The sequence below is a fragment of the Pseudophryne corroboree genome, chromosome 11, assembly GCF_028390025.1.
Source record: "Pseudophryne corroboree isolate aPseCor3 chromosome 11, aPseCor3.hap2, whole genome shotgun sequence".
NCBI lineage: Eukaryota > Metazoa > Chordata > Amphibia > Anura > Myobatrachidae > Pseudophryne > Pseudophryne corroboree.
Window position 1 is genome coordinate 168,792,337 of NC_086454.1, and position 21,377 is coordinate 168,813,713.

General features: G+C 30.4%; 10 non-coding genes across 10 annotated transcripts; all 10 read left to right on the top strand.

Annotated features, from left to right (window-relative positions):
- The first annotated feature begins 836 nt into the window (after positions 1–836).
- Positions 837–908, top strand: TRNAQ-CUG (transfer RNA glutamine (anticodon CUG)). The gene has a single exon. It is a non-coding gene; the product is annotated as a tRNA-Gln (tRNA).
- Positions 909–2,736: 1,828 nt separating this feature from the next.
- On the top strand, positions 2,737–2,808 carry TRNAQ-CUG (transfer RNA glutamine (anticodon CUG)). The gene has a single exon. It is a non-coding gene; the product is annotated as a tRNA-Gln (tRNA).
- Positions 2,809–4,636: 1,828 nt separating this feature from the next.
- TRNAQ-CUG (transfer RNA glutamine (anticodon CUG)) lies at positions 4,637–4,708 on the top strand. The gene has a single exon. It is a non-coding gene; the product is annotated as a tRNA-Gln (tRNA).
- A 1,827-nt stretch (positions 4,709–6,535) lies between these two features.
- Positions 6,536–6,607, top strand: TRNAQ-CUG (transfer RNA glutamine (anticodon CUG)). Its single transcript has one exon. It is a non-coding gene; the product is annotated as a tRNA-Gln (tRNA).
- Positions 6,608–8,435: 1,828 nt separating this feature from the next.
- Positions 8,436–8,507, top strand: TRNAQ-CUG (transfer RNA glutamine (anticodon CUG)). Its single transcript has one exon. It is a non-coding gene; the product is annotated as a tRNA-Gln (tRNA).
- Positions 8,508–10,638: 2,131 nt separating this feature from the next.
- TRNAQ-CUG (transfer RNA glutamine (anticodon CUG)) lies at positions 10,639–10,710 on the top strand. Its single transcript has one exon. It is a non-coding gene; the product is annotated as a tRNA-Gln (tRNA).
- Positions 10,711–12,841: 2,131 nt separating this feature from the next.
- On the top strand, positions 12,842–12,913 carry TRNAQ-CUG (transfer RNA glutamine (anticodon CUG)). The gene has a single exon. It is a non-coding gene; the product is annotated as a tRNA-Gln (tRNA).
- A 1,826-nt stretch (positions 12,914–14,739) lies between these two features.
- TRNAQ-CUG (transfer RNA glutamine (anticodon CUG)) lies at positions 14,740–14,811 on the top strand. Its single transcript has one exon. It is a non-coding gene; the product is annotated as a tRNA-Gln (tRNA).
- Positions 14,812–16,639: 1,828 nt separating this feature from the next.
- TRNAQ-CUG (transfer RNA glutamine (anticodon CUG)) lies at positions 16,640–16,711 on the top strand. The gene has a single exon. It is a non-coding gene; the product is annotated as a tRNA-Gln (tRNA).
- Positions 16,712–18,844: 2,133 nt separating this feature from the next.
- Positions 18,845–18,916, top strand: TRNAQ-CUG (transfer RNA glutamine (anticodon CUG)). Its single transcript has one exon. It is a non-coding gene; the product is annotated as a tRNA-Gln (tRNA).
- The last annotated feature ends 2,461 nt before the right edge of the window (positions 18,917–21,377 follow it).

Sequence of the window (21,377 nt, forward strand, 5' to 3'; positions counted from 1 at the left end):
TTTATACATATATTAAATTTTTTTTAAATTACTGATTATTGTAAAAATGTACTAAAATCTAAAAAAAAGGTAGTTATAGAAATGTTTGTAATTATATGAATTTTACTGTGTAATCCAAATAAGCATTGATGTTAATACATGTATACATTTTATACAATAACTTCAATAAAATGTGTCTTCTAAGAATCTAACATTTTAGAAAAAAATGTTTAGATGTTCCCTAATGAATGTGGTTTCTTGGTGTATTGGTAACCACTCCACTCTGATCTTTGAATACAGTGATCTGTATTTAAATCTTGGTAGGTCCTATTGGTTTTTTGTAAGTACCATTCAGTTCATATCTCTCTGAGAGTACATTCTTATAAAAATATTTAGATGCTCCCTAATGGATGAGGTTTCATGGTATATTGGTAAACATTTTGGACTCTGAATCCATGATCTATATTTACATCTTGGTAGGTTCTATTGGTTTTGTTGTAAGTACAATACAGTTAATATCTCTGAGAAAGAAAATATCTATAAATTGCATAAATTAAGAATCTTACACACTGAGAGACAGGTTTATCTGTCATTTAATTCCAATAAAATGTATCCACTAAGAATCTTATACTCTGACAAAAAATGTACATGCTACCATATGAATGAGGTTTCATTGTGTACTGTTAACAATTCTGGACTCTGAAACCTATAATCTGTATAAAAATTTGGTAGGTCCTAATGGCTTTTTTTTTGTAAATACAATGTAATACTTATCTCTCTGATTATTATTCCTGTAACTTGTAGAAAATAAGATCTCACACTCTAAGAGAAAGTTGTATATGTTGTGTTAGAAGAGAAGTTTCATGGTGTAATGGTTAGCACTCTGGGCTCTGAATCCAGCGATCTGAGTTCAAATCTCAGTGGGACCTGATGTGTTTTAGTACCTTCAGTTTAAGTTCTTGATTGACAGAAAGTCTTCTTTTTCATACATATAATAATTTTTTTAAATCACTGATTTTTGTAAATATGTACTAAAAGCTAAAAAAAGGTAGTTATAGAAATGTATGTAATTATATGAATTTTACTATATAACCCAAATAAGCGTTGATGTAAATATATGTACAATAATTGCAATAAAATGTGTCTTCTAAGAATCTAACATTTTAGAAAAAAATGTTTAGCTCTCCTTCATGAATGAAGTTTCTTGGTGTATTGGTAACCACTCGGATCTTTGAATCCAGTGATCTGTATTTAAATCTTGGTAGGTCCTATTGGTTTTTTGTAAGTACCGTTCAGTTTATATTTCTCTGAGAGTACATTCTAATAAAAACTGTTTAAATGCTTCCTCATGAATGAGGTTTCCTGGTGTATTTGTAACCATTTTGGACTCTGAATCCATGATTTGTATTTACATCTTGGTAGGTCCTATTGTTTTTTTGTAAGTATTATGCAGTTCATATCTCTGAGAAAGAAAATATCTATAAATTGCATAAATTAAGAATCATACACACTGAGAGACAGGTTTATCGGTAATATAATTCCAATAAAATGTAACCTCTAAGAATCTTACACTGTGAGAACATTTTTTACATGCCGCCATATGAATGAGCTTTCATGGTGTACTGTTAACAATTCTGGACTCTGAAACTAATAATCTGTATATACAAATTGGTAGGTCCTAATGGTTTTATTTGTAAATACAATGTAGTACATATCTCTCTGAATGAATATTTCTGTATCTTGTAGAAATAAAGATCTTACACTCTGAGAGAAAGTTTTATATGTGTTATTAGAAGGGATATTCCATGGTGTTATGGTTAGCACTCTGTACTCTGAATCCAGTAAATTGAGTTCAAATCTCGGTGGGACCAGGTGCATTTTAGTACAAAGCTTAATTCCTTGATTGACCAAAACTGTTCTTTTTTATACATATATTAAATTTTTTTTAAATTACTGATTATTGTAAAAATGTACTAAAATCTAAAAAAAAGGTAGTTATAGAAATGTTTGTAATTATATGAATTTTACTGTGTAATCCAAATAAGCATTGATGTTAATATATGTATACATTTTATACAATAACTTCAATAAAATGTGTCTTTTAAGAATCTAACATTTTAGAAAAAAATGTTTAGATGTTCCCTAATGAATGTGGTTTCTTGGTGTATTGGTAACCACTCCACTCTGATCTTTGAATACAGTGATCTGTATTTAAATCTTGGTAGGTCCTATTGGTTTTTTGTAAGTACCATTCAGTTCATATCTCTCTGAGAGTACATTCTTATAAAAATATTTAGATGCTCCCTAATGGATGAGGTTTCATGGTATATTGGTAAACATTTTGGACTCTGAATCCATGATCTATATTTACATCTTGGTAGGTTCTATTGGTTTTGTTGTAAGTACAATACAGTTAATATCTCTGAGAAAGAAAATATCTATAAATTGCATAAATTAAGAATCTTACACACTGAGAGACAGGTTTATCTGTCATTTAATTCCAATAAAATGTATCCACTAAGAATCTTATACTCTGACAAAAAATGTACATGCTACCATATGAATGAGGTTTCATTGTGTACTGTTAACAATTCTGGACTCTGAAACCTATAATCTGTATAAAAATTTGGTAGGTCCTAATGGCTTTTTTTTGTAAATACAATGTAATACTTATCTCTCTGATTATTATTCCTGTAACTTGTAGAAAATAAGATCTCACACTCTAAGAGAAAGTTGTATATGTTGTGTTAGAAGAGAGGTTTCATGGTGTAATGGTTAGCACTCTGGGCTCTGAATCCAGCGATCCGAGTTCAAATCTCGGTGGGACCTGATGTGTTTTAGTACCTTCAGTTTAAGTTCTTGATTGACAGAAAGTCTTCTTTTTCATACATATAATAATTTTTTTAAATCACTGATTTTTGTAAATATGTACTAAAAGCTAAAAAAAGGTAGTTATAGAAATGTATGTAATTATATGAATTTTACTATATAACCCAAATAAGCTTTGATGTAAATATATGTACAATAATTGCAATAAAATGTGTCTTCTAAGAATCTAACATTTTAGAAAAAAATGTTTAGCTCTCCCTCATGAATGAAGTTTCTTGGTGTATTGGTAACCACTCGGATCTTTGAATCCAGAGATCTGTATTTAAATCTTGGTAGGTCCTATTGGTTTTTTGTAAGTACCGTTCAGTTTATATTTCTCTGAGAGTACATTCTAATAAAAACTGTTTAAATGCTTCCTCATGAATGAGGTTTCCTGGTGTATTTGTAACCATTTTGGACTCTGAATCCATGATTTGTATTTACATCTTGGTAGGTCCTATTGTTTTTTTGTAAGTATTATGCAGTTCATATCTCTGAGAAAGAAAATATCTATAAATTGCATAAATTAAGAATCATACACACTGAGAGACAGGTTTATCGGTAATATAATTCCAATAAAATGTAACCTCTAAGAATCTTACACTGTGAGAACATTTTTTACATGCCACCATATGAATGAGCTTTCATGGTGTACTGTTAACAATTCTGGACTCTGAAACTAATAATCTGTATATACAAATTGGTAGGTCCTAATGGTTTTATTTGTAAATACAATGTAGTACATATCTCTCTGAATGAATATTTCTGTATCTTGTAGAAATAAAGATCTTACACTCTGAGAGAAAGTTTTATATGTGTTATTAGAAGGGATATTCCATGGTGTTATGGTTAGCACTCTGTACTCTGAATCCAGTAAATTGAGTTCAAATCTCGGTGGGACCAGGTGCATTTTAGTACAAAGTTTAATTCCTTGATTGACAAAAACTTTTCTTTTTTATACATATATTACATTTTTTTAAATTTACTGATTATTGTAAAAATGTACTAAAATCAAAAAAAAAGGGAGTTATAGAAATGTTTGTAATTATATGAATTTTACTGTGTAATCCAAATAAGCATTGATGTTAATATATGTATACATTTTATACAATAACTTCAATAAAATGTGTCTTCTAAGAATCTAACATTTTAGAAAAAAATGTTTAGATGTTCCCTAATGAATGTGGTTTCTTGGTGTATTGGTAACCACTCCACTCTGATCTTTGAATACAGTGATCTGTATTTAAATCTTGGTAGGTCCTATTGGTTTTTTGTAAGTACCATTCAGTTCATATCTCTCTGAAAGTACATTCTTATAAAAATATTTAGATGCTCCCTAATGGATGAGGTTTCATGGTATATTGGTAAACATTTTGGACTCTGAATCCATGATCTATATTTACATCTTGCTAGGTTCTATTGGTTTTGTTGTAAGTACAATACAGTTAATATCTCTGAGAAAGAAAATATCTATAAATTGCATAAATTAAGAATCTTACACACTGAGAGACAGGTTTATCTGTCATTTAATTCCAATAAAATGTATCCACTAAGAATCTTATACTCTGACAAAAAATGTACATGCTACCATATGAATGAGGTTTCATTGTGTACTGTTAACAATTCTGGACTCTGAAACCTATAATCTGTATAAAAATTTGGTAGGTCCTAATGGCTTTTTTTTTTAAATACAATGTAATACTTATCTCTCTGATTATTATTCCTGTAACTTGTAGAAAATAAGATCTCACACTCTAAGAGAAAGTTGTATATGTTGTGTTAGAAGAGAGGTTTCATGGTGTAATGGTTAGCACTCTGGGCTCTGAATCCAGCGATCCGAGTTCAAATCTCGGTGGGACCTGATGTGTTTTAGTACCTTCAGTTTAAGTTCTTGATTGACAGAAAGTCTTCTTTTTCATACATATAATAATTTTTTTAAATCACTGATTTTTGTAAATATGTACTAAAAGCTAAAAAAAGGTAGTTATAGAAATGTATGTAATTATATGAATTTTACTATATAACCCAAATAAGCGTTGATGTAAATATATGTACAATAATTGCAATAAAATGTGTCTTCTAAGAATCTAACATTTTAGAAAAAAATGTTTGGCTCTCCCTCATGAATGAAGTTTCTTGGTGTATTGGTAACCACTCGGATCTTTGAATCCAGTGATCTGTATTTAAATCTTGGTAGGTCCTATTGGTTTTTTGTAAGTACCGTTCAGTTTATATTTCTCTGAGAGTACATTCTAATAAAAACTGTTTAAATGCTTCCTCGTGAATGAGGTTTCCTGGTGTATTTGTAACCATTTTGGACTCTGAATCCATGATTTGTATTTACATCTTGGTAGGTCCTATTGTTTTTTTGTAAGTATTATGCAGTTCATATCTCTGAGAAAGAAAATATCTATAAATTGCATAAATTAAGAATCATACACACTGAGAGACAGGTTTATCGGTAATATAATTCCAATAAAATGTAACCTCTAAGAATCTTACACTGTGAGAACATTTTTTACATGCCACCATATGAATGAGCTTTCATGGTGTACTGTTAACAATTCTGGACTCTGAAACTAATAATCTGTATATACAAATTGGTAGGTCCTAATGGTTTTATTTGTAAATACAATGTAGTACATATCTCTCTGAATGAATATTTCTGTATCTTGTAGAAATAAAGATCTTACACTCTGAGAGAAAGTTTTATATGTGTTATTAGAAGGGATATTCCATGGTGTTATGGTTAGCACTCTGTACTCTGAATCCAGTAAATTGAGTTCAAATCTCGGTGGGACCAGGTGCATTTTAGTACAAAGTTTAATTCCTTGATTGACCAAAACTGTTCTTTTTTATACATATATTAAATTTTTTTTAAATTACTGATTATTGTAAAAATGTACTAAAATCTAAAAAAAAGGTAGTTATAGAAATGTTTGTAATTATATGAATTTTACTGTGTAATCCAAATAAGCATTGATGTTAATATATGTATACATTTTATACAATAACTTCAATAAAATGTGTCTTTTAAGAATCTAACATTTTAGAAAAAAATGTTTAGATGTTCCCTAATGAATGTGGTTTCTTGGTGTATTGGTAACCACTCCACTCTGATCTTTGAATACAGTGATCTGTATTTAAATCTTGGTAGGTCCTATTGGTTTTTTGTAAGTACCATTCAGTTCATATCTCTCTGAGAGTACATTCTTATAAAAATATTTAGATGCTCCCTAATGGATGAGGTTTCATGGTATATTGGTAAACATTTTGGACTCTGAATCCATGATCTATATTTACATCTTGGTAGGTTCTATTGGTTTTGTTGTAAGTACAATACAGTTAATATCTCTGAGAAAGAAAATATCTATAAATTGCATAAATTAAGAATCTTACACACTGAGAGACAGGTTTATCTGTCATTTAATTCCAATAAAATGTATCCACTAAGAATCTTATACTCTGACAAAAAATGTACATGCTACCATATGAATGAGGTTTCATTGTGTACTGTTAACAATTCTGGACTCTGAAACCTATAATCTGTATAAAAATTTGGTAGGTCCTAATGGCTTTTTTTGTAAATACAATGTAATACTTATCTCTCTGATTATTATTCCTGTAACTTGTAGAAAATAAGATCTCACACTCTAAGAGAAAGTTGTATATGTTGTGTTAGAAGAGAGGTTTCATGGTGTAATGGTTAGCACTCTGGGCTCTGAATCCAGCGATCCGAGTTCAAATCTCGGTGGGACCTGATGTGTTTTAGTACCTTCAGTTTAAGTTCTTGATTGACAGAAAGTCTTCTTTTTCATACATATAATAATTTTTTTAAATCACTGATTTTTGTAAATATGTACTAAAAGCTAAAAAAAGGTAGTTATAGAAATGTATGTAATTATATGAATTTTACTATATAACCCAAATAAGCGTTGATGTAAATATATGTACAATAATTGCAATAAAATGTGTCTTCTAAGAATCTAACATTTTAGAAAAAAATGTTTAGCTCTCCCTCATGAATGAAGTTTCTTGGTGTATTGGTAACCACTCGGATCTTTGAATCCAGAGATCTGTATTTAAATCTTGGTAGGTCCTATTGGTTTTTTGTAAGTACCGTTCAGTTTATATTTCTCTGAGAGTACATTCTAATAAAAACTGTTTAAATGCTTCCTCATGAATGAGGTTTCCTGGTGTATTTGTAACCATTTTGGACTCTGAATCCATGATTTGTATTTACATCTTGGTAGGTCCTATTGTTTTTTTGTAAGTATTATGCAGTTCATATCTCTGAGAAAGAAAATATCTATAAATTGCATAAATTAAGAATCATACACACTGAGAGACAGGTTTATCGGTAATATAATTCCAATAAAATGTAACCTCTAAGAATCTTACACTGTGAGAACATTTTTTACATGCCACCATATGAATGAGCTTTCATGGTGTACTGTTAACAATTCTGGACTCTGAAACTAATAATCTGTATATACAAATTGGTAGGTCCTAATGGTTTTATTTGTAAATACAATGTAGTACATATCTCTCTGAATGAATATTTCTGTATCTTGTAGAAATAAAGATCTTACACTCTGAGAGAAAGTTTTATATGTGTTATTAGAAGGGATATTCCATGGTGTTATGGTTAGCACTCTGTACTCTGAATCCAGTAAATTGAGTTCAAATCTCGGTGGGACCAGGTGCATTTTAGTACAAAGTTTAATTCCTTGATTGACAAAAACTTTTCTTTTTTATACATATATTACATTTTTTTAAATTTACTGATTATTGTAAAAATGTACTAAAATCTAAAAAAAAGGTAGTTATAGAAATGTTTGTAATTATATGAATTTTACTGTGTAATCCAAATAAGCATTGATGTTAATATATGTATACATTTTATACAATAACTTCAATAAAATGTGTCTTCTAAGAATCTAACATTTTAGAAAAAAATGTTTAGATGTTCCCTAATGAATGTGGTTTCTTGGTGTATTGGTAACCACTCCACTCTGATCTTTGAATACAGTGATCTGTATTTAAATCTTGGTAGGTCCTATTGGTTTTTTGTAAGTACCATTCAGTTCATATCTCTCTGAAAGTACATTCTTATAAAAATATTTAGATGCTCCCTAATGGATGAGGTTTCATGGTATATTGGTAAACATTTTGGACTCTGAATCCATGATCTATATTTACATCTTGCTAGGTTCTATTGGTTTTGTTGTAAGTACAATACAGTTAATATCTCTGAGAAAGAAAATATCTATAAATTGCATAAATTAAGAATCTTACACACTGAGAGACAGGTTTATCTGTCATTTAATTCCAATAAAATGTATCCACTAAGAATCTTATACTCTGACAAAAAATGTACATGCTACCATATGAATGAGGTTTCATTGTGTACTGTTAACAATTCTGGACTCTGAAACCTATAATCTGTATAAAAATTTGGTAGGTCCTAATGGCTTTTTTTTGTAAATACAATGTAATACTTATCTCTCTGATTATTATTCCTGTAACTTGTAGAAAATAAGATCTCACACTCTAAGAGAAAGTTGTATATGTTGTGTTAGAAGAGAGGTTTCATGGTGTAATGGTTAGCACTCTGGGCTCTGAATCCAGCGATCCGAGTTCAAATCTCGGTGGGACCTGATGTGTTTTAGTACCTTCAGTTTAAGTTCTTGATTGACAGAAAGTCTTCTTTTTCATACATATAATAATTTTTTTAAATCACTGATTTTTGTAAATATGTACTAAAAGCTAAAAAAAGGTAGTTATAGAAATGTATGTAATTATATGAATTTTACTATATAACCCAAATAAGCGTTGATGTAAATATATGTACAATAATTGCAATAAAATGTGTCTTCTAAGAATCTAACATTTTAGAAAAAAATGTTTGGCTCTCCCTCATGAATGAAGTTTCTTGGTGTATTGGTAACCACTCGGATCTTTGAATCCAGTGATCTGTATTTAAATCTTGGTAGGTCCTATTGGTTTTTTGTAAGTACCGTTCAGTTTATATTTCTCTGAGAGTACATTCTAATAAAAACTGTTTAAATGCTTCCTCATGAATGAGGTTTCCTGGTGTATTTGTAACCATTTTGGACTCTGAATCCATGATTTGTATTTACATCTTGGTAGGTCCTATTGTTTTTTTGTAAGTATTATGCAGTTCATATCTCTGAGAAAGAAAATATCTATAAATTGCATAAATTAAGAATCATACACACTGAGAGACAGGTTTATCGGTAATATAATTCCAATAAAATGTAACCTCTAAGAATCTTACACTGTGAGAACATTTTTTACATGCCACCATATGAATGAGCTTTCATGGTGTACTGTTAACAATTCTGGACTCTGAAACTAATAATCTGTATATACAAATTGGTAGGTCCTAATGGTTTTATTTGTAAATACAATGTAGTACATATCTCTCTGAATGAATATTTCTGTATCTTGTAGAAATAAAGATCTTACACTCTGAGAGAAAGTTTTATATGTGTTATTAGAAGGGATATTCCATGGTGTTATGGTTAGCACTCTGTACTCTGAATCCAGTAAATTGAGTTCAAATCTCGGTGGGACCAGGTGCATTTTAGTACAAAGTTTAATTCCTTGATTGACAAAAACTTTTCTTTTTTATACATATATTACATTTTTTTTAAATTACTGATTATTGTAAAAATGTACTAAAATCTAAAAAAAAGGTAGTTATAGAAATGTTTGTAATTATATGGATTTTACTGTGTAATCCAAATAAGCATTGATGTTAATATATGTATACATTTTATACAATAACTTCAATAAAATGTGTCTTCTAAGAATCTAACATTTTAGAAAAAAATGTTTAGATGTTCCCTAATGAATGTGGTTTCTTGGTGTATTGGTAACCACTCCACTCTGATCTTTGAATACAGTGATCTGTATTTAAATCTTGGTAGGTCCTATTGGTTTTTTGTAAGTACCATTCAGTTCATATCTCTCTGAGAGTACATTCTTATAAAAATATTTAGATGCTCCCTAATGGATGAGGTTTCATGGTATATTGGTAAACATTTTGGACTCTGAATCCATGATCTATATTTACATCTTGGTAGGTTCTATTGGTTTTGTTGTAAGTACAATACAGTTAATATCTCTGAGAAAGAAAATATCTATAAATTGCATAAATTAAGAATCTTACACACTGAGAGACAGGTTTATCTGTCATTTAATTCCAATAAAATGTATCCACTAAGAATCTTATACTCTGACAAAAAATGTACATGCTACCATATGAATGAGGTTTCATTGTGTACTGTTAACAATTCTGGACTCTGAAACCTATAATCTGTATAAAAATTTGGTAGGTGCTAATGGCTTTTTTTTGTAAATACAATGGGGGTAATTCCAAGTTGATCGCAGCAGGATAGTTTTTAGCAGTTGGGCAAAACCATTTGCACTGCAGGGGGGGCAGATATAACATTTGCAGAGAGTTAGATTTGGGGGGGTTATTTTGTTTCTGTGCAGGGTAAATGCTGGCTGCTTTATTTTTACACTGCAATTTAGATTGCAGATTGAACTCACCTCACCCAAATCTCTCTCTCTCTGCACATGTTATATCTGCCCCCCCTGCAGTGCACATGGTTTTGCCCAACTGCTAAACAATTTCCTGCTGCGATCAACTCAGAATTACCCCCAATGTAATACTTATCTCTCTGATTATTATTCCTGTAACTTGTAGAAAATAAGATCTCACACTCTAAGAGAAAGTTGTATATGTTGTGTTAGAAGAGAGGTTTCATGGTGTAATGGTTAGCACTCTGGGCTCTGAATCCAGCGATCCGAGTTCAAATCTTGGTGGGACCTGATGTGTTTTAGTACCTTCAGTTTAAGTTCTTGATTGACAGAAAGTCTTCTTTTTCATACATATAATAATTTTTTTAAATCACTGATTTTTGTAAATATGTACTAAAAGCTAAAAAAAGGTAGTTATAGAAATGTATGTAATTATATGAATTTTACTATATAACCCAAATAAGCGTTGATGTAAATATATGTACAATAATTGCAATAAAATGTGTCTTCTAAGAATCTAACATTTTAGAAAAAAATGTTTAGCTCTCCTTCATGAATGAAGTTTCTTGGTGTATTGGTAACCACTCGGATCTTTGAATCCAGTGATCTGTATTTAAATCTTGGTAGGTCCTATTGGTTTTTTGTAAGTACCGTTCAGTTTATATTTCTCTGAGAGTACATTCTAATAAAAACTGTTTAAATGCTTCCTCATGAATGAGGTTTCCTGGTGTATTTGTAACCATTTTGGACTCTGAATCCATGATTTGTATTTACATCTTGGTAGGTCCTATTGTTTTTTTGTAAGTATTATGCAGTTCATATCTCTGAGAAAGAAAATATCTATAAATTGCATAAATTAAGAATCATACACACTGAGAGACAGGTTTATCGGTAATATAATTCCAATAAAATGTAACCTCTAAGAATCTTACACTGTGAGAACATTTTTTACATGCCACCATATGAATGAGCTTTCATGGTGTACTGTTAACAATTCTGGACTCTGAAACTAATAATCTGTATATACAAATTGGTAGGTCCTAATGGTTTTATTTGTAAATACAATGTAGTACATATCTCTCTGAATGAATATTTCTGTATCTTGTAGAAATAAAGATCTTACACTCTGAGAGAAAGTTTTATATGTGTTATTAGAAGGGATATTCCATGGTGTTATGGTTAGCACTCTGTACTCTGAATCCAGTAAATTGAGTTCAAATCTCGGTGGGACCAGGTGCATTTTAGTACAAAGTTTAATTCCTTGATTGACCAAAACTGTTCTTTTTTATACATATATTAAATTTTTTTTAAATTACTGATTATTGTAAAAATGTACTAAAATCTAAAAAAAAGGTAGTTATAGAAATGTTTGTAATTATATGAATTTTACTGTGTAATCCAAATAAGCATTGATGTTAATATATGTATACATTTTATACAATAACTTCAATAAAATGTGTCTTTTAAGAATCTAACATTTTAGAAAAAAATGTTTAGATGTTCCCTAATGAATGTGGTTTCTTGGTGTATTGGTAACCACTCCACTCTGATCTTTGAATACAGTGATCTGTATTTAAATCTTGGTAGGTCCTATTGGTTTTTTGTAAGTACCATTCAGTTCATATCTCTCTGAGAGTACATTCTTATAAAAATATTTAGATGCTCCCTAATGGATGAGGTTTCATGGTATATTGGTAAACATTTTGGACTCTGAATCCATGATCTATATTTACATCTTGGTAGGTTCTATTGGTTTTGTTGTAAGTACAATACAGTTAATATCTCTGAGAAAGAAAATATCTATAAATTGCATAAATTAAGAATCTTACACACTGAGAGACAGGTTTATCTGTCATTTAATTCCAATAAAATGTATCCACTAAGAATCTTATACTCTGACAAAAAATGTACATGCTACCATATGAATGAGGTTTCATTGTGTACTGTTAACAATTCTGGACTCTGAAACCTATAATCTGTATAAAAATTTGGTAGGTGCTAATGGCTTTTTTTTGTAAATACAATGGGGGTAATTCCAAGTTGATCGCAGCAGGATAGTTTTTAGCAGTTGGGCAAAACCATTTGCACTGCAGGGGGGGCAGATATAACATTTGCAGAGAGTTAGATTTGGGGGGGTTATTTTGTTTCTGTGCAGGGTAAATGCTGGCTGCTTTATTTTTACACTGCAATTTAGATTGCAGATTGAACTCACCTCACCCAAATCTCTCTCTCTCTGCACATGTTATATCTGCCCCCCCTGCAGTGCACATGGTTTTGCCCAACTGCTAAACAAATTCCTGCTGCGATCAACTCAGAATTACCCCCAATGTAATACTTATCTCTCTGATTATTATTCCTGTAACTTGTAGAAAATAAGATCTCACACTCTAAGAGAAAGTTGTATATGTTCTGTTAGAAGAGAGGTTTCATGGTGTAATGGTTAGCACTCTGGGCTCTGAATCCAGCGATCCGAGTTCAAATCTTGGTGGGACCTGATGTGTTTTAGTACCTTCAGTTTAAGTTCTTGATTGACAGAAAGTCTTCTTTTTCATACATATAATAATTTTTTTAAATCACTGATTTTTGTAAATATGTACTAAAAGCTAAAAAAGGTAGTTATAGAAATGTATGTAATTATATGAATTTTACTATATAACACAAATAAGCGTTGATGTAAATATATGTACAATAATTGCAATAAAATGGGTCTTCTAAGAACCTAACATTTTAGAAAAAAATGTTTAGCTCTCCCTCATGAATGAAGTTTCTTGGTGTATTGGTAACCACTCGGATCTTTGAATCCAGTGATCTGTATTTAAATCTTGGTAGGTCCTATTGGTTTTTTGTAAGTACCGTTCAGTTTATATTTCTCTGAGAGTACATTCTAATAAAAACTGTTTAAATGCTTCCTCATGAATGAGGTTTCCTGGTGTATTTGTAACCATTTTGGACTCTGAATCCATGATTTGTATTTACATCTTGGTAGGTCCTATTGTTTTTTTGTAAGTATTATGCAGTTCATATCTCTGAGAAAGAAAATATCTATAAATTGCATAAATTAAGAATCATACACACTGAGAGACAGGTTTATCGGTAATATAATTCCAATAAAATGTAACCTCTAAGAATCTTACACTGTGAGAACATTTTTTACATGCCACCATATGAATGAGCTTTCATGGTGTACTGTTAACAATTCTGGACTCTGAAACTAATAATCTGTATATACAAATTGGTAGGTCCTAATGGTTTTATTTGTAAATACAATGTAGTACATATCTCTCTGAATGAATATTTCTGTATCTTGTAGAAATAAAGATCTTACACTCTGAGAGAAAGTTTTATATGTGTTATTAGAAGGGATATTCCATGGTGTTATGGTTAGCACTCTGTACTCTGAATCCAGTAAATTGAGTTCAAATCTCGGTGGGACCAGGTGCATTTTAGTACAAAGTTTAATTCCTTGATTGACCAAAACTGTTCTTTTTTATACATATATTAAATTTTTTTTAAATTACTGATTATTGTAAAAATGTACTAAAATCTAAAAAAAAGGTAGTTATAGAAATGTTTGTAATTATATGAATTTTACTGTGTAATCCAAATAAGCATTGATGTTAATATATGTATACATTTTATACAATAACTTCAATAAAATGTGTCTTTTAAGAATCTAACATTTTAGAAAAAAATGTTTAGATGTTCCCTAATGAATGTGGTTTCTTGGTGTATTGGTAACCACTCCACTCTGATCTTTGAATACAGTGATCTGTATTTAAATCTTGGTAGGTCCTATTGGTTTTTTGTAAGTACCATTCAGTTCATATCTCTCTGAGAGTACATTCTTATAAAAATATTTAGATGCTCCCTAATGGATGAGGTTTCATGGTATATTGGTAAACATTTTGGACTCTGAATCCATGATCTATATTTACATCTTGGTAGGTTCTATTGGTTTTGTTGTAAGTACAATACAGTTAATATCTCTGAGAAAGAAAATATCTATAAATTGCATAAATTAAGAATCTTACACACTGAGAGACAGGTTTATCTGTCATTTAATTCCAATAAAATGTATCCACTAAGAATCTTATACTCTGACAAAAAATGTACATGCTACCATATGAATGAGGTTTCATTGTGTACTGTTAACAATTCTGGACTCTGAAACCTATAATCTGTATAAAAATTTGGTAGGTCCTAATGGCTTTTTTTGTAAATACAATGTAATACTTATCTCTCTGATTATTATTCCTGTAACTTGTAGAAAATAAGATCTCACACTCTAAGAGAAAGTTGTATATGTTGTGTTAGAAGAGAGGTTTCATGGTGTAATGGTTAGCACTCTGGGCTCTGAATCCAGCGATCCGAGTTCAAATCTCGGTGGGACCTGATGTGTTTTAGTACCTTCAGTTTAAGTTCTTGATTGACAGAAAGTCTTCTTTTTCATACATATAATAATTTTTTTAAATCACTGATTTTTGTAAATATGTACTAAAAGCTAAAAAAAGGTAGTTATAGAAATGTATGTAATTATATGAATTTTACTATATAACCCAAATAAGCGTTGATGTAAATATATGTACAATAATTGCAATAAAATGTGTCTTCTAAGAATCTAACATTTTAGAAAAAAATGTTTAGCTCTCCCTCATGAATGAAGTTTCTTGGTGTATTGGTAACCACTCGGATCTTTGAATCCAGAGATCTGTATTTAAATCTTGGTAGGTCCTATTGGTTTTTTGTAAGTACCGTTCAGTTTATATTTCTCTGAGAGTACATTCTAATAAAAACTGTTTAAATGCTTCCTCATGAATGAGGTTTCCTGGTGTATTTGTAACCATTTTGGACTCTGAATCCATGATTTGTATTTACATCTTGGTAGGTCCTATTGTTTTTTTGTAAGTATTATGCAGTTCATATCTCTGAGAAAGAAAATATCTATAAATTGCATAAATTAAGAATCATACACACTGAGAGACAGGTTTATCGGTAATATAATTCCAATAAAATGTAACCTCTAAGAATCTTACACTGTGAGAACATTTTTTACATGCCACCATATGAATGAGCTTTCATGGTGTACTGTTAACAATTCTGGACTCTGAAACTAATAATCTGTATATACAAATTGGTAGGTCCTAATGGTTTTATTTGTAAATACAATGTAGTACATATCTCTCTGAATGAATATTTCTGTATCTTGTAGAAATAAAGATCTTACACTCTGAGAGAAAGTTTTATATGTGTTATTAGAAGGGATATTCCATGGTGTTATGGTTAGCACTCTGTACTCTGAATCCAGTAAATTGAGTTCAAATCTCGGTGGGACCAGGTGCATTTTAGTACAAAGTTTAATTCCTTGATTGACAAAAACTTTTCTTTTTTATACATATATTACATTTTTTTAAATTTACTGATTATTGTAAAAATGTACTAAAATCTAAAAAAAAGGTAGTTATAGAAATGTTTGTAATTATATGAATTTTACTGTGTAATCCAAATAAGCATTGATGTTAATATATGTATACATTTTATACAATAACTTCAATAAAATGTGTCTTCTAAGAATCTAACATTTTAGAAAAAAATGTTTAGATGTTCCCTAATGAATGTGGTTTCTTGGTGTATTGGTAACCACTCCACTCTGATCTTTGAATACAGTGATCTGTATTTAAATCTTGGTAGGTCCTATTGGTTTTTTGTAAGTACCATTCAGTTCATATCTCTCTGAAAGTACATTCTTATAAAAATATTTAGATGCTCCCTAATGGATGAGGTTTCATGGTATATTGGTAAACATTTTGGACTCTGAATCCATGATCTATATTTACATCTTGCTAGGTTCTATTGGTTTTGTTGTAAGTACAATACAGTTAATATCTCTGAGAAAGAAAATATCTATAAATTGCATAAATTAAGAATCTTACACACTGAGAGACAGGTTTATCTGTCATTTAATTCCAATAAAATGTATCCACTAAGAATCTTATACTCTGACAAAAAATGTACATGCTACCATATGAATGAGGTTTCATTGTGTACTGTTAACAATTCTGGACTCTGAAACCTATAATCTGTATAAAAATTTGGTAGGTCCTAATGGCTTTTTTTTGTAAATACAATGTAATACTTATCTCTCTGATTATTATTCCTGTAACTTGTAGAAAATAAGATCTCACACTCTAAGAGAAAGTTGTATATGTTGTGTTAGAAGAGAGGTTTCATGGTGTAATGGTTAGCACTCTGGGCTCTGAATCCAGCGATCCGAGTTCAAATCTCGGTGGGACCTGATGTGTTTTAGTACCTTCAGTTTAAGTTCTTGATTGACAGAAAGTCTTCTTTTTCATACATATAATAATTTTTTTAAATCACTGATTTTTGTAAATATGTACTAAAAGCTAAAAAAAAGGTAGTTATAGAAATGTATGTAATTATATGAATTTTACTATATAACCCAAATAAGCGTTGATGTAAATATATGTACAATAATTGCAATAAAATGTGTCTTCTAAGAATCTAACATTTTAGAAAAAAATGTTTGGCTCTCCCTCATGAATGAAGTTTCTTGGTGTATTGGTAACCACTCGGATCTTTGAATCCAGTGATCTGTATTTAAATCTTGGTAGGTCCTATTGGTTTTTTGTAAGTACCGTTCAGTTTATATTTCTCTGAGAGTACATTCTAATAAAAACTGTTTAAATGCTTCCTCATGAATGAGGTTTCCTGGTGTATTTGTAACCATTTTGGACTCTGAATCCATGATTTGTATTTACATCTTGGTAGGTCCTATTGTTTTTTTGTAAGTATTATGCAGTTCATATCTCTGAGAAAGAAAATATCTATAAATTGCATAAATTAAGAATCATACACACTGAGAGACAGGTTTATCGGTAATATAATTCCAATAAAATGTAACCTCTAAGAATCTTACACTGTGAGAACATTTTTTACATGCCACCATATGAATGAGCTTTCATGGTGTACTGTTAACAATTCTGGACTCTGAAACTAATAATCTGTATATACAAATTGGTAGGTCCTAATGGTTTTATTTGTAAATACAATGTAGTACATATCTCTCTGAATGAATATTTCTGTATCTTGTAGAAATAAAGATCTTACACTCTGAGAGAAAGTTTTATATGTGTTATTAGAAGGGATATTCCATGGTGTTATGGTTAGCACTCTGTACTCTGAATCCAGTAAATTGAGTTCAAATCTCGGTGGGACCAGGTGCATTTTAGTACAAAGTTTAATTCCTTGATTGACAAAAACTTTTCTTTTTTATACATATATTACATTTTTTTTAAATTACTGATTATTGTAAAAATGTACTAAAATCTAAAAAAAAGGTAGTTATAGAAATGTTTGTAATTATATGAATTTTACTGTGTAATCCAAATAAGCATTGATGTTAATATATGTATACATTTTATACAATAACTTCAATAAAATGTGTCTTCTAAGAATCTAACATTTTAGAAAAAAATGTTTAGATGTTCCCTAATGAATGTGGTTTCTTGGTGTATTGGTAACCACTCCACTCTGATCTTTGAATACAGTGATCTGTATTTAAATCTTGGTAGGTCCTATTGGTTTTTTGTAAGTACCATTCAGTTCATATCTCTCTGAGAGTACATTCTTATAAAAATATTTAGATGTTCCCTAATGGATGAGGTTTCATGGTATATTGGTAAACATTTTGGACTCTGAATCCATGATCTATATTTACATCTTGGTAGGTTCTATTGGTTTTGTTGTAAGTACAATACAGTTAATATCTCTGAGAAAGAAAATATCTATAAATTGCATAAATTAAGAATCTTACACACTGAGAGACAGGTTTATCTGTCATTTAATTCCAATAAAATGTATCCACTAAGAATCTTATACTCTGACAAAAAATGTACATGCTACCATATGAATGAGGTTTCATTGTGTACTGTTAACAATTCTGGACTCTGAAACCTATAATCTGTATAAAAATTTGGTAGGTGCTAATGGCTTTTTTTTTGTAAATACAATGGGGGTAATTCCAAGTTGATCGCAGCAGGATAGTTTTTAGCAGTTGGGCAAAACCATTTGCACTGCAGGGGGGGCAGATATAACATTTGCAGAGAGTTAGATTTGGGGGGGTTATTTTGTTTCTGTGCAGGGTAAATGCTGGCTGCTTTATTTTTACACTGCAATTTAGATTGCAGATTGAACTCACCTCACCCAAATCTCTCTCTCTCTGCACATGTTATATCTGCCCCCCCTGCAGTGCACATGGTTTTGCCCAACTGCTAAAAAATTTCCTGCTGCGATCAACTCAGAATTACCCCCAATGTAATACTTATCTCTCTGATTATTATTCCTGTAACTTGTAGAAAATAAGATCTCACACTCTAAGAGAAAGTTGTATATGTTGTGTTAGAAGAGAGGTTTCATGGTGTAATGGTTAGCACTCTGGGCTCTGAATCCAGCGATCCGAGTTCAAATCTTGGTGGGACCTGATGTGTTTTAGTACCTTCAGTTTAAGTTCTTGATTGACAGAAAGTCTTCTTTTTCATACATATAATAATTTTTTTAAATCACTGATTTTTGTAAATATGTACTAAAAGCTAAAAAAAGGTAGTTATAGAAATGTATGTAATTATATGAATTTTACTATATAACCCAAATAAGCGTTGATGTAAATATATGTACAATAATTGCAATAAAATGTGTCTTCTAAGAATCTAACATTTTAGAAAAAAATGTTTAGCTCTCCTTCATGAATGAAGTTTCTTGGTGTATTGGTAACCACTCGGATCTTTGAATCCAGTGATCTGTATTTAAATCTTGGTAGGTCCTATTGGTTTTTTGTAAGTACCGTTCAGTTTATATTTCTCTGAGAGTACATTCTAATAAAAACTGTTTAAATGCTTCCTCATGAATGAGGTTTCCTGGTGTATTTGTAACCATTTTGGACTCTGAATCCATGATTTGTATTTACATCTTGGTAGGTCCTATTGTTTTTTTGTAAGTATTATGCAGTTCATATCTCTGAGAAAGAAAATATCTATAAATTGCATAAATTAAGAATCATACACACTGAGAGACAGGTTTATCGGTAATATAATTCCAATAAAATGTAACCTCTAAGAATCTTACACTGTGAGAACATTTTTTACATGCCACCATATGAATGAGCTTTCATGGTGTACTGTTAACAATTCTGGACTCTGAAACTAATAATCTGTATATACAAATTGGTAGGTCCTAATGGTTTTATTTGTAAATACAAAGTAGTACATATCTCTCTGAATGAATATTTCTGTATCTTGTAGAAATAAAGATCTTACACTCTGAGAGAAAGTTTTATATGTGTTATTAGAAGGGATATTCCATGGTGTTATGGTTAGCACTCTGTACTCTGAATCCAGTAAATTGAGTTCAAATCTCGGTGGGACCAGGTGCATTTTAGTACCTTTAGTTTAAGTCCTTGATTGACAAAAACTTTTCTTTTTTATACATATAATACATTTTTTTTAAATTACTGATTATTGTAAAAATGTACTAAAATCTAAAAAAAAGGTAGTTATAGAAATGTTTGTAATTATATGAATTTTACTGTGTAATCCAAATAAGCATTGATGTTAATATATGTACAATAACTTCAATAAAATGTGTCTTCGAAGAATCTAACATTTTAGAAAAAAATGTTTAGATGTTCCCTAATGAATGTGGTTTCTTGGTGTATTGGTAACCACTCCACTCTGATCTTTGAATACAGTGATCTGTATTTAAATCTTGGTAGGTCCTATTGGTTTTTTGTAAGTACCATTCAGTTCATATCTCTCTGAGAGTACATTCTTATAAAAATATTTAGATGCTCCCTAATGGATGAGGTTTCATGGTATATTGGTAAACATTTTGGACTCTGAATCCATGATCTATATTTACATCTTGGTAGGTTCTATTGGTTTTGTTGTAAGTACAATACAGTTAATATCTCTGAGAAAGAAAATATCTATAAATTGCATAAATTAAGAATCTTACACACTGAGAGACAGGTTTATCTGTCATTTAATTCCAATAAAATGTATCCACTAAGAATCTTATACTCTGACAAAAAATGTACATGCTACCATATGAATGAGGTTTCATTGTGGGCTGGTAACAATTCTGGACTCTGAAACCTATAATCTGTATAAAAATTTGGTAGGTCCTAATGGCTTTTTTTCTGTAAATACAATGTAATACTTATCTCTCTGATTATTATTCCTGTAAATTGTAGAAAATAAGATCTCACACTCTAAGAGAAAGTTGTATATGTTGTGTTAGAAGAGAAGTTTCATGGTGTAATGGTTAGCACTCTGGGCTCTGAATCCAGCGATCTGAGTTCAAATCTCGGTGGGACCTGATGTGTATTAGTACCTTCAGTTTAAGTTCTTGATTGACAGAAAGTCTTCTTTTTTATACATATAATAATTTTTTTAATCACTGATTTTTGTAAATATGTACTAAAAGCTAAAAAAAAGGTAGTTATAGAAATGTATGTAATTATATGAATTTTACTATATAACCCAAATAAGCGTTGATGTAAATATATGTACAATAATTGCAATAAAATGTGTCTTCTAAGAATCTAACATTTTAGAAAAAAATGTTTAGCTCTCCCTCATGAATGAAGTTTCTTGGTGTATTGGTAACCACTCGGATCTTTGAATCCAGTGATCTGTATTTAAATCTTGGTAGGTCCTATTGGTTTTTTGTAAGTACCGTTCAGTTTATATTTCTCTGAGAGTACATTCGAATAAAAACTGTTTAAATGCTTCCTCATGAATGAGGTTTCCTGGTGTATTTGTAACCATTTTGGACTCTGAATCCATGATTTGTATTTACATCTTGGTAGGTCCTATTGTTTTTTTGTAAGTATTATGCAGTTCATATCTCTGAGAAAGAAAATATCTATAAATTGCATAAATTAA